General features: G+C 36.0%; 1 long non-coding RNA gene across 2 annotated transcripts in view; it reads left to right on the top strand.

Annotated features, from left to right (window-relative positions):
* Positions 1 to 12,660, top strand: part of LOC123585971 — a 318,427-nt gene that overhangs the window by 227,503 nt on the left and 78,264 nt on the right. For both annotated transcript variants that reach the window (XR_006706510.1, XR_006706511.1), the window contains one exon: positions 12,035 to 12,177. This is a non-coding gene — a long non-coding RNA (uncharacterized LOC123585971). The remainder of the gene's footprint in view (positions 1 to 12,034; positions 12,178 to 12,660) is intronic.

Raw genomic sequence — 12,660 nt, 5'->3', positions numbered from 1 at the left:
TAAAGAACTCACCAAACTCCACACCCGAAAAACAAATAACCCAGTGAAGAAATGGGCAGAAAACATGAATAGACACTTCTCTAAAGAAGACATCCGGATGGCCAACAGGCACATGAAAAGATGCTCAACGTCGCTCCTTATCAGGGAAATACAAATCAAAACCACACTCAGATATCACCTCACGCCAGTCAGAGTAGCCAAAATGAACAAATCAGGAGACTATAGATGCTGGAGAGGATGTGGAGAAACGGGAACCCTCTTGCGCTGTTGGTGGCAATGCAAACTGGTGCAGCCACTCTGGAAAACAGTGTGGAGGTTCCTCAGAAAATTAAAAATAGACCTACCCTATGACCCAGCAATAGCACTGCTAAGAATTTATCCAAGGGATACAGGAGTACTGATGCATAGGGGCACCTGTACCCCAATGTTTATAGCAGCACTCTCAACAATAGCCAAATTATGGAAAGAGCCTAAATGTCCATCAACTGATGAATGGATAAAGAAATTGTGGTTTATATACACAATGGAGTACTACATGGCAATGAGAAAGAACGAAATATGGCCCTTTGTAGCAACGTGGATGGAACTGGAGAGTGTGATGCTAAGTGAAATAAGCCATACAGAGAAAGACAGATACCATATGTTTTCACTCTTATGTGGATCCTGAGAAACTTAACAGAAACCCATGGGGGAGGGGAAGGAAAAAAAAAAAAGAGGTTAGAGTGGGAGAGAGCCAAAGCATAGGAGACTGTTAAAAACTGAGAACAAACTGAGGGTTGATGGGGGGTGGGAGGGAGGAGAGGGTGGGTGATGGGTATTGAGGAGGGCACCTTTTGGGATGAGCACTGGGTGTTGTATGGAAACCAATTTGACAATAAATTTCATATATTGAAAAAAAAATTAAAAAAAATAAAAGAGAAACTAAATGGAAAAAAAAAACGGAGAACAGACTGAGGGTTGATGGGGGGTGGGAGGGAGGGGAGGGTGGCTGAGGGGTATTGAGGAGGGCTCCTGTTGAGATGAGCACTGGGTATTGTATGGAAACCAATTTGACAATAAATTTCATATTAAAAAAACCCTGATACTTTATATATTCAAGTAAGTACTTACAATGATACAATATATACAATATATAATCCAGTTGTATTATATATATTTAAATTTTTTAAAAAATGTTTATTTAGTTTTGAGAGAGAGAGAGAGTGCAAGCAGGGAGAAACGGAGAGGGACAAATGATCTAAAGCAGGCTCTGCATTGAGAGCAGCAAACCCCAATGTGGGGCCTGAACTCATGAACCCACAAGATCATGACTGGAGCTGAAGTCAGATGCTCAACCGACTGAGCCAACCAGGCACCCTTGACCAGTATTATATTTTATCCTGGGAGAATCAGAGTTTTTCTGTGCAATTAGTAGAGATCGTCCTTCAATATTGCAACATGTGCCCATTTACAACTGAGTCTGCTTTTTCAATCAGGGTTCAGTAAATTGATTTTTTATAATAAATTTATTTATTTATAATAGAATATACTCTTAATGATAAATGTTGATAATTAAAAAATTTAAATATATGATTACCCAGTTAGTTTTGTTCTTAATTACTGTACCTATACAAACACACACACAGATTTTTTTTTTTGCCGACTTCAACTCATAAAATTTAATAGTAGTTTGACCAATGTGATGAAAATTATTCTATTTATAATTACTTTGAATTTTTTGGAAGAACTTTGAACACTTGGCTCCTAGTGGAAATAATCATTTTAACGATTACAGTGTTGTCAGAGAGTTCAGCAAAGCATTTGATTATTTTTTTAGCCTCAAGAAGTGGCAAAATTGTACTTATTTAAATGTCACTGTTTTGCAAAAACTTTTAGTCTCTCTCTTCTTTGTTTTTTTATCCTTCATTTGTGAATGTTTACATAATAAATCCAGTAAGTGTATTTTTGGAAGTATAACTATTTTTAACAGATGGAATCATTAATTTTATTGTTCCATATTTATGTTAGAGATTAATATGTTTGCCTGAATGCTTGGCAGATTAACATCTCTTTGTTTAACTTTATGATTTTTTGTTTAAGCACTGGAGAAGTCTGTCATTGACAAAACTGAGCTAATGTCAGTGATCTTAGTTTTCAGGATTTTTTGACATTGAAATTTTGAATAAATAAGCATGCATATAAATTGGATGATAATTGTAGAAACTGAGGCTTCATTTCAATTACAAGAGTTATGCAGTGTATTTTTATTCTTACGTCTACTAGATGAGAAGATTCAAGCCATTATTCTGTTTTCTTCATAATTGCTAATTTAAAAATTCTTTACCATGTTTATTCCAATTCTTTAATTCCTTTAATAAGAAAATCAGCCTAATTAAATTGTTGAAGGTTAAAATTAAATTCCACTTCAATATTGTTTACCTAGGAACGCTATGAGTTTCTAAGTGTTTAATTAACTCAGTTGTATAAGGGTTAACAGTCAGAAATATATCCAGGTCATCTAAGTCATACAATTGTCAGATGGTTGCTAGGCAACAGATATCCGCTTTGGCTGATGCATGTTTCTAGGCAAAGCTTATAGTGCGAAAAGAAGAACAAATTACATGACACCTGCATTTTTGTCATTATGCTTTTTAAAATAAAGTTGTTTTTGGAGGGGGGATAAAGTCTTGACATTTATTATGCACATTGTCATTTTTCTAAATGCCAGAACTATGTCTTTTGATAGTTAAGTGATAAGGGACAGTAAATTAAAATGACAGCTGACATTTTATTTCTTATGTGGTTTCAGATGTGGGTCTTTCACCTAATCCTGTTTTTGTATGTTGTCATCTTGTTAATTAATTTTCTAAATTCATTATGATTGAAAAGAAGCTGCAAATCAAAATTAATTGAAATATAATTAATTTAAAATATACACATTTCAAAGCCACTGAGGACAAGAAATGAAAATGACTTATACTACATGATTCTAGTACAAAACTAATTATGTCACCAGTGATGGAAATGATGTTGAGAGACCACATTTTAAAAATCTAGGGTGTCTGGGCGCCTGGGTGGCGCAGTCGGTTAAGCGTCCGACTTCAACCAGGTCACGCTCTCGCGGTCCGTGAGTTCGAGCCCCGCATCGGGCTCTGGGCTGATGGCTCAGAGCCTGGAGCCTGTTTCTGATTCTGTGTCTCCCTCTCTCTCTGACCCTCCCCCGTTCATGCTCTGTCTCTCTCTGTCCCAAAAATAAATAAACGTTGAAAAAAAAATTAAAAAAAAAAAAAATCTAGGGTGAAAGCCTAATTCATTGCAAATGACTATTCTAAACTACTATTTAGTATTATATATTACTCGATTAATTTTCATTTTGTTATATATAATATGATAATAAATATGATAATATATAAAATATAATAAATATAAAGTATTGAGTATAATGCTTATATCCTACTTATAAATTCCAATGATGTTAGTTCCTCTCTCCCTCTTTTTACTCTTCTTCTTAATAATTGACACACAAGGTGAGAATTTTGGGTTTGGTTAAGGATGGTTCATTGCAAATGGACCCAAGAGGAAACAACCAAAATTATCTATTAGATGTCCAGGAAACAAAAATATATTATTTAATCATTTGTTTTCAAACATATTTTTTAAAGCATATATTTCAGAGATCTGGTTTTTACTCCCCAAATGAGGAGTTGTGGCAAAAATCATTAAAAAAATTAATTTTGATTAGGTTAGTTTTTCATTGGAAAAATTTAATTCAGAGTTTAGCATAACCAATATTTTGGGTTTTTTAGATAATTGGATGCCATCTTTCACAAATTAAGAGATTTTTCCAGTGAATTTTCAGTTGTTGGGGTGAGATAAAAAACAGAAGAAATATATTTAAATTCCACATTTTTACAAAAGAGAATTTTGTCAAATTTCTATCTAGAATTATGATTCTAGTGCCTCTCTGATTTTTACTATTAGCTAACAGAACTTAGAGAACTTAATTAAAATCAAATACATAAGGTAGATGAATCAGGTGGAGTTGTATAGTGACCATGATTTAACAAATCAACTAAAAAATAGCATAATTTTTTCTAATTTCAACCAAATTTAAATTTATATAAACGTGATTTCTGTATTCCGTTCACAGAGCAGACACCTGCCTAGTTATTATAGACTTAAAAAACAGCCAGAATTTATTTTATTTCTTGGGAAAGTCATCCAAGGAATATATCTTTATATTCTTCATGTATAAAGGACTTTAGACCTCACGTGAATTTGCTGGTGATAAATAACAAAATAATAATAAAATTAAATTAAATTATGAAGCATCAAGTTATTTATGAATATGTCTAACAAAGAAAATTGTGATTATGTTTATTATGTATTCTCTGTGCAACAGCTTTAAAAATATGTAACCTTGTTCAAGAGCAAACTGTCTGCCTAACACATTCTAAAATAAAAAATATACTCAGATAAATATTGTTACCAGGTTTTAAAAATGTTTCAACATGTTTTGAAATAAGCACATTTAGAAAATCAGAGTTGTTACAAATTGAGGACTAGATTGCTCAAAAGGTGATGCTTTCAAAGTTATGTCTCTTGAAACTATTATGCTCAATTTCCTTTTTCTTTTTGACATCCAGAAACAGAGACATGTCTGGATGAAAAGAGTTTCACTTAAAAAGCAAGAACAAAAATCTTTAAAGAATTAGTATAGATTCTTGATGCTTTAATATGAATTTCTGAGCATATTTTGGTAGGTAGTATGGTTAATTCACCTTTGTTCCTTTCTTCTAGTTGTCTGCCACATCGAGGGACATGTGAAATCAATGGCTCCAGAGTTATAGAAGAGAATCAAACTGTAACATCCCACCTCCCCTAAATTGCTAACCACAGTTATCTGTATAATAATGAGACTTTTATTAGTATTGGAAATGCTTCTTTTCTTACAACTTCCATTGTTGTTAAATCCCTGTTTTTTCCCATCTCATTTCTTTTATTTAAAAAAAATTTTAATGTCTTATTTATTTTTGAGAGAGAGACAGAGAGACAGACAGAGAGGGAGAGATGGAGCACAAGTTGGGGAGGGGCAGAGAGCGGGAGACAGAATCTGAAGCAGTCTCCAGGCTCTGAGCTGTCAGCACAAAGCCCAGTGCTCATGGGATCTCACAGTTCATGGGGCTTGAACCCATGAACTATGAGATCATGACCTGGGTTGAAGTCAGATGCTCAACCAACTGAGCCACCCAGCATTCCCCCCCCCCCATTTCATTTATTTAATAGATAATCTTTATAGAATTTCATGGACATTCTAGGAAATGTTATAGACTCTTCAGTCTTGGATTGAAGTGGAGTAAAATAGTATATTTTTGTTAGGTCAATCGAATCATGACATCCATTCCAAGTATTTCATAAAGCATATTTTGGTGGAGCCATTAATAGGATCTTCCTTTTGAGACACACTTTATTTTTTGCCAGCCCATGGACATAATTTAAAAACTGACAGCATACCTACATCAGATAGCAAACAGTCCCACTTACACAGAAGATTTCCAAACTTGACTTGGAATATTTGAATGTGAATTCTGGAATTACTGAGTCTGGTCCAAACAGGTGGCCTGCTCAGCTATGAATAAGACAATAGAAGAAAAGATGAATAAGATGAAAAAATTAAGAAACACTTCATGAAACTATTAGTTTACCTTGCAGTGTACTTAAAATTAATTTCAATTATAATATAATAACATTATAAAATAAGTATGTTAGAAAAGCCTTTCTTAGGAGACCAAGACAAGAGTCTCAGGATGCTTATTGCATGTAGAAAAGGAATTGCCTCTGGGATTGGAGAAAGAAAAGGAATAGAGAAGAAGAATGGGACATTTATCAAACGCCTGCCACTTGACAGACACTATTCTAGACGTATGTTATACCGTTTAACATTTATAAGCCAGTAAGGAGGGAGTGTTATCTCCAACAGAAAGATGAGGAAAAACGAACTTCAAGGAGCTGTGTAAGACCTTTTTTTCAGGAGACTTTTTTTCTGCAAAACTTTTAAAACTGGGACCCACGAGAGAAGGTGTTAGAACACAGGTATGTCTGCCTGCTAAGCCCATGTTTAGAATGGTTGCTGAACCTAAAATTAGCAGTGGTAGCACCTGTAGCCAAAGGTCCATCATTATGTTTCTCATTTTATAGCTTCCTGATAGATGTGGAAAAAAAGAAACCCTCAGTGACGCAGGCTCAACTTTAGAAGATAATCGATTATTTAATGGAGATTATGTTTTGACACATTATTTAATGGAAGTTAAACCTTAGCTTACTTTATTGCCTAAATCTTATGTAGGACAAATACTTCCATTGCAGATATACACATAACAGCTTGAATGTGTTCATTTTACTAAAGGAAACTAAATTTACTAAAAAAACAAATGCTGGTATTATGAAAACATACTAATGTTAGAAGAGTGGTTTACCAATTTGTGCTTTCAAACTTACGTTTGGATGTGACTCACCATACGAAAAATATACTTTCATCAAACACACACAGACACACACACACACACACACACACACATTTATAAAATAGTACTTTACCTTCACTGCAAGCAATGCATTCTATATTCCATCCCATCCCACTTTATGCCCTGACGAAACATTCTACCAGTTTAAAATTACAGTGGTTATAGACACACTGAATTGATTTCACAATACAGTGTGGGCCATGATTTACAGTTTGGAAATTACTGATCGGAAGGTATCAGATAATGCTTCCATAGAATATAACTTTAAACTGTAAACTTGGACTGAAAACATAGGTGGAAGGTAGCTATCAAAAAGTAGGGCATGGGAGGCAGTGTACAATTGTGTTCTGATTTCAGAGAAATCAGAGGGTGTAGAAGCCCATGCAGAATTGGAAACGTGTTTGGTGAGTTCAGGAAATTTGAGAGAAGGAACAGTGAAGCTGGAATATATTGGCAGAGTGGGAGGGTGATATGAGTGAATCTGTATTTGGAGGATAAAAACAAGAGGATTTGGTGATGGATTGGTTTTGGAGAGGCAGTGAGGGAGAATGATGGGTGAAAGACAAGAGTGGTAATAATTACATTTTAGAATAGTTACAATGTCAGACACTTTGCTAAGCAATTTATATGTTATATTTGGCTTTCTAAAATTTTTCTGAATGTAAAAAACATTCTATTTTATGTTATCCTATATGCACATGTTTTTATGAAACAGCACCTCTCAGATTTCTGGGTTAATAATGAGGTAAAGGCTAGTGCTATAAACTAAAAGAGTAATGGAGAAGTCTGGTTTTTTGGAGGAGAAATATTGGATGATAATGAGTTTGATTTTGAGTTTGATCATGAACTTTAGATGTTTCTTTCTATGTGGATCTGAGGTCAGAAGAATTATTTGGACTACAGATAAAACATTTGGGAGTAATTAACACATATGTAAAAATTAAAGCCTATAGACTGACTGAGAGTATCCGGTAAGAGAAGATAGAGTGAAAAGAAAATGAAATTTAGTTTGGAGCCTTGTGCAAATCAAATATTAGTAACCAAAGTGAGGAGGAAGAACTGAGAAAGGAGGCTGAAAAGAGTAGCCTAAGACAGAGGAGAAAATCAGGAGAGAATGTGGTCTTATGGTCACAGGATTGAAGTGTTTTGTTTGCTTATAAAGTGATGAGTATATAAGAATGGGTAATAAACCATATCAAAAACCTTTGTGAAGTCAAGTAAGGTAGTAATAATAAAAGTTCCTTCTGGACTGAGATAACATGAATGTTGGTGGTGACCTTACAAAAGTTGATCTCTATAGTGGAATGTGTAAGGGTTATAATCATGTGACTTAAATTGTATTTGATCTATGATTAGGTGAAATTCACCATCTAACATGGTTTTAAGATAATGTTCCCATTTTGGGGTAGTTAAAAGCCTAGCCTAAAATTACAGCTTGGCCCTCTAAGTCTGAGGTTGGAAGTTTGTCAACTGTGAAGGCTACTTTTCCATTGCATAAGGATATGCAAAAGAGAAGAACTGTAACACAGTGAAGAAGACAGTAAAGTAAGGAGGGCCTTCTAACAGCACAAAGAACGTTTTGTGGTGGTTGGAGAATGAGGAGGAGTTGGAGGCATGGAGAGTGGAAGGATGAAGAGAGAAGAGGCTGTCATTGTACAAGATGTACATATACTGGGCCTCCCTCTCCTTTCCATGCTCATCAAGTTGTAGTGTTTTCCTTGGATGGTTATGTAGGGTTTTCCTACATGGAACAAAATAGGTGATACTTTTCTTAGTTGCCTTAGACCTGGTCTCTGAAGTTGCAGAACACAGGGAAGCTGTTAATCAATTGTGTGATGTGACAGATTTTTAGGTTAAAGCAGATACAAGAGAGAAAGAAAAGTACTAAAGACTATTTTTTAAAATCTTTATTTATTTTTGAGAGAGAGGGGGAACGGAGAGAGAGGAGACACAGAATCTGAAGCAGATTCCAGGCTCTGAGCTGTTAGTGCAGAGCCCAAAACGGAGTTTGAACTCATGAACCACGAATTCGTGACCTGAGCCCAAGTCGGATGCTTAATTGACTGAGCCACCCAGGTGCCCTGAAGATGATTGAAAATAGAAAACTCCTTAAAGAGGATCGCCTATGAAGAGAAGGAGAAGCTAGGTTTGAAATCAAGGAAGTATTCCTTTTCTTAAGGAATGGAGATACGTATTGGTTTGCAACCTCAGGAGTTCCCTGGATGAAATTCAAATCTGGACATTGTACACCTTAGGGCAAGAAGACCAAAGAAAGAGACAGGCCACTCCAGATTGGTAGATGGTGGTCTTAGTAAGCAAGGGAATTTACATACAAGGTTTGTCTTGAGTAACTACAAAATAAGTAGATCTCTACATCTGCCCACCAAGGATCTTAAAAGTTTATGTAGAGGCCTTAAGGGGTTCAATCATGTATACAGTCCAGATGGTCTCAGTAATACAGTGTTCTCTTAATGCTGCATCCTTGAAATGGCTCCTAGTGTGAGAACAGTGGGCAGAATGTAGAATGTACATTCCAAGATCAGGAGAGGAGGTAATGAGCCTCGAATTTCCTGGATCCAGCTGGAGAGTCAACCAGCAGACACATCCTCTACATATCTCCTATAATAATGAGAGAGAAAGTAGATGTATGATAATGAGAGAGAAAGTAGAAAGGAAGGGAGACATTTTAGGTAGGCTTATGGGTATGGTAGTGCAAAGTTGAGTTGGTTATCTTTGAAGGCTTCCACATTCTCTTCGACATATATAGATAAACAGTGAGATAATGTCTTGGGAGAAAAAGAAATGGTAAGGAGGTGAAACAGTCAACAAGAGAAAACTAGCAGTATTTCTAAGCAGGATTGATGTCCTAATTTAGTTTTTAATGGTTTTAATCTCCTTGTATGTGTGAATTTTCCTCTTAGCCCCATAGCTTGCATAGGGGAGATAGATGGTTGGCTGGATGCATCCTGGATTAGGATGTTGTGAGAGATATAACTAAAGGACAACAGGAAAATTGCATTCAATGTATTAGCAAAAGAATGACTAACCTAATGGACCACGAACACTAATTCATAGATTGGAATTACATACGATGACTTCAAGTGCAAAAGTGTATCTGAATTTTTTTAGTCCTGAACTCATTTGAGGTGGACCTCCCATTTCCGCTGAGGGTAGAAACACAACTTTGACAAAGATAACCGAATCTTGTATTTTAACATAGTCTCTAGGAGCAAATATTCCATTAGTTCAAAGCTCAAAATTCTTTTTATGAATGTTTCTCATCATCTAAAGGTGTCTTGTCTTCATTTCTTTTTTCTCTGATGGCCTGTTGATAAAGAAGTCCAACACCAGTTGGTTGGGGGAAAAGGGCAGTTAAGTGTACTTTTTGTCCTTATTCTTCTCATTTTCTCTTTTTCCTTGGCCACTTCTCTAGCCAGAAATGCTTACCTAAGTGTCTTGTCTGAATAGGAACTACTGCCACATGACATCATCTTCTTTATGCAGGAACAATATTGTGAAAAGGGGAGCTGCTATAATAGAAATAAATAGAGGGGTGGATGGATTAATGGTCCCAATGTGGTAGGAAAACCAATGGAGCAGAAATGGCTCAGGAAACAAGATGGAAGGGTAGGAAGATGTACTTAGGGAAGGTATGTCTGAATTTAGTATTCCAAAGCTGGGGAAGTTTTGTAGGTGGCAATGTCCAGAGTATGCCTAGGGAGATGTTAGATGAGATAAACTGGTGATCTTGGAGGCCACAAGGTAGTAATGAAAGACTGGTGTGTAGTTTGGGTCATCAACATTGATTTGGAATCATCTAAGACAAGCATGGGAGTTGGAATGGAGATAGAGACCATGATCCAGAATCTTCACTTAATGAGGCAAGTATTCCAGATGGCTGTGGTAAATCGATTTTAAATATCATTTTTAGTAGAGACTCTGATCACCCTAGAATAAAATATAGTATAGATGCTTTTTTTTTTTTTAATTTTTTTTTCAACGTTTATTTATTTTTGGGACAGAGAGAGACAGAGCATGAACGGGGGAGGGGCAGAGAGAGAGGGAGACACAGAATCGGAAACAGGCTCCAGGCTCTGAGCCATCAGCCCAGAGCCTGATGCGGGGCTCGAACTCACGGACCGCGAGATCGTGACCTGGCTGAAGTCGGACGCTTAACCGACTGCGCCACCCAGGCGCCCCTAGATGCTTTTTATAAGTAGCATGCAAAGAGGAATTTATAACTAGAGAGTGATCAAAAAGAACAATGTTAGAACTTTGATGCCAAAACTTGCTATAGAAGGTATAATTTCTGATGTATTCTGGAAGTTTTATCTTTGTCCCCCAAATGTCACTGTGGCATGCAGTAAATATTTTCTTCCAAATAGATAACAGGTAGGAATAGTATACTTGAGTAGTTGGATGAAAGGTACCAAAATGCCCTTCCCTCCTCTGTCCCTTTGCCTCTAATCTGGTAGTCAGCAGATTTGGACTCACTACTGTTACTGCCAATAGCCATGTCTGCTGGCATTTACATAACAGAATAGGGAAGTGAGTTATGAAAGCAGCCACTGTCATTTTCTTGTATTTTCATCACAAGGACATACTGAAATACATCCTTGGACAAAAGGACTTGGCTGAAAGTGGTTTCCAGATATCTCACCCTGCTGATTTGGATGTGAAATGCAGGAAAACAGTGGTTGTTGGGAGGTGACTGAAGAGAGAAAAGTAAATAATTTCTGGTAAATGTCAACTAGGAGAGGCTTTGAAATTCACTGTTTAATTGTGTTTAATTAGTTAATTACTTGATTTAACTAGTAGTTGCTTCAATTAGAGGAGAATTTGGTGGGTTATTTTTTTCAATTTTCAAGGCTTCATTTCTAGCTAGGTAAATTTTACCTCTTATAAAATGCATTTGCATGTAAGACTGGTTTCTTCAGTTGCTTTTTCATGAAGAATTCTAGAATTGACACTGAATAAAGTTCCATATTATGCAAAGCAATATTTTTTAAAAATATATAAACCAAAATGTTCTGAGGAATTCACAGTTATCATGTGGTCTCTTTATTTACAATCTTTAGAATTTATGCTGTTTTCAGAAATTATACCTTATTACATGGCTTATTTTTTTTTTTTAATGCTAAAGGTGTTATCTAATTACACTATAATTAAATGTAATTTATCAAATAGAAATAAAGACAAAACCGGTAATCAGAGACTCTTGCTCCATTCATAGATATTCAGTGAAGGTGTATCGTGTAATTAGTTTACCAATGTTTACTCTAGAACAAGTAGAATAAAATTATCATCATTTTTCCTTTCATCATTTGACAGCACACTTGGAATTCATTTGCATAGCTTTACAATGGAAGTCATTACCCTCATCACAGATCTACTGTTGTATAGCCAGCAACGAAAAAGTGAAGCTTATGAAGGGTTTAGAGATAAGAAGATGGATTTATTGTTGAATAAAAGAGTTTAAAGTTTCTTTTTGTTCTGGGATAGTTGTAAACATAGAACTCTTATGATCTCAGGTTTGGCCAGATCTCTGAGGAGAGATTCTACCTATTCCCTGTATACAATGAACTGAGGAAGACTACTGACGTACGATTTACAAAGGAGATAGCTTGAAACTGGTATTGGAAACTTCGTCCCTCACCCATCAAAAGAAATAAAGGTATTCAAGTCGGAGAAGCTGGGTGGTGGGAGGTAGATTCTTCAAAGTGGGTACGCTCTGTGTTCTTCCCACTCCCCAGGGTCAAGAGTGTGTGTGTGCATTTTACGGTGGGGGATTATCTCCTTGTCTCAAATCTCTGAAGAGGCACTTCACAAGAAACTCATGGAGATCTACACATGTGCATCTGTGGTTTGGAGAACACAGCAGCTAAAGCAGGAATTGGCTACTAAGCAACTAAATGAAAAGAGTGCATTTGGGAAATACACTCACACCAATCCTACCAGAAGTATATATGTCCAGTCCTGCTTTTTTAACAAGAGAATTACATGAGTTTATATCATACAAGAGAATTCACTTCTTGGTTAACAACTGTCTAACTGGTTTGAGTTCAGGAAAGGGAAGCACCACTTCCCACTTCTCCATTTCCCCACCTTCGTCCCTTTTCCACTTTTGGCTTTCTGGAGTAATAGTCTCTTTTAATCC

The sequence above is a fragment of the Leopardus geoffroyi genome, chromosome C3 (genome assembly GCF_018350155.1).
Source record: "Leopardus geoffroyi isolate Oge1 chromosome C3, O.geoffroyi_Oge1_pat1.0, whole genome shotgun sequence".
Lineage (NCBI taxonomy): Eukaryota > Metazoa > Chordata > Mammalia > Carnivora > Felidae > Leopardus > Leopardus geoffroyi.
This window is presented reverse-complemented; position numbering and strand designations above follow the sequence as displayed.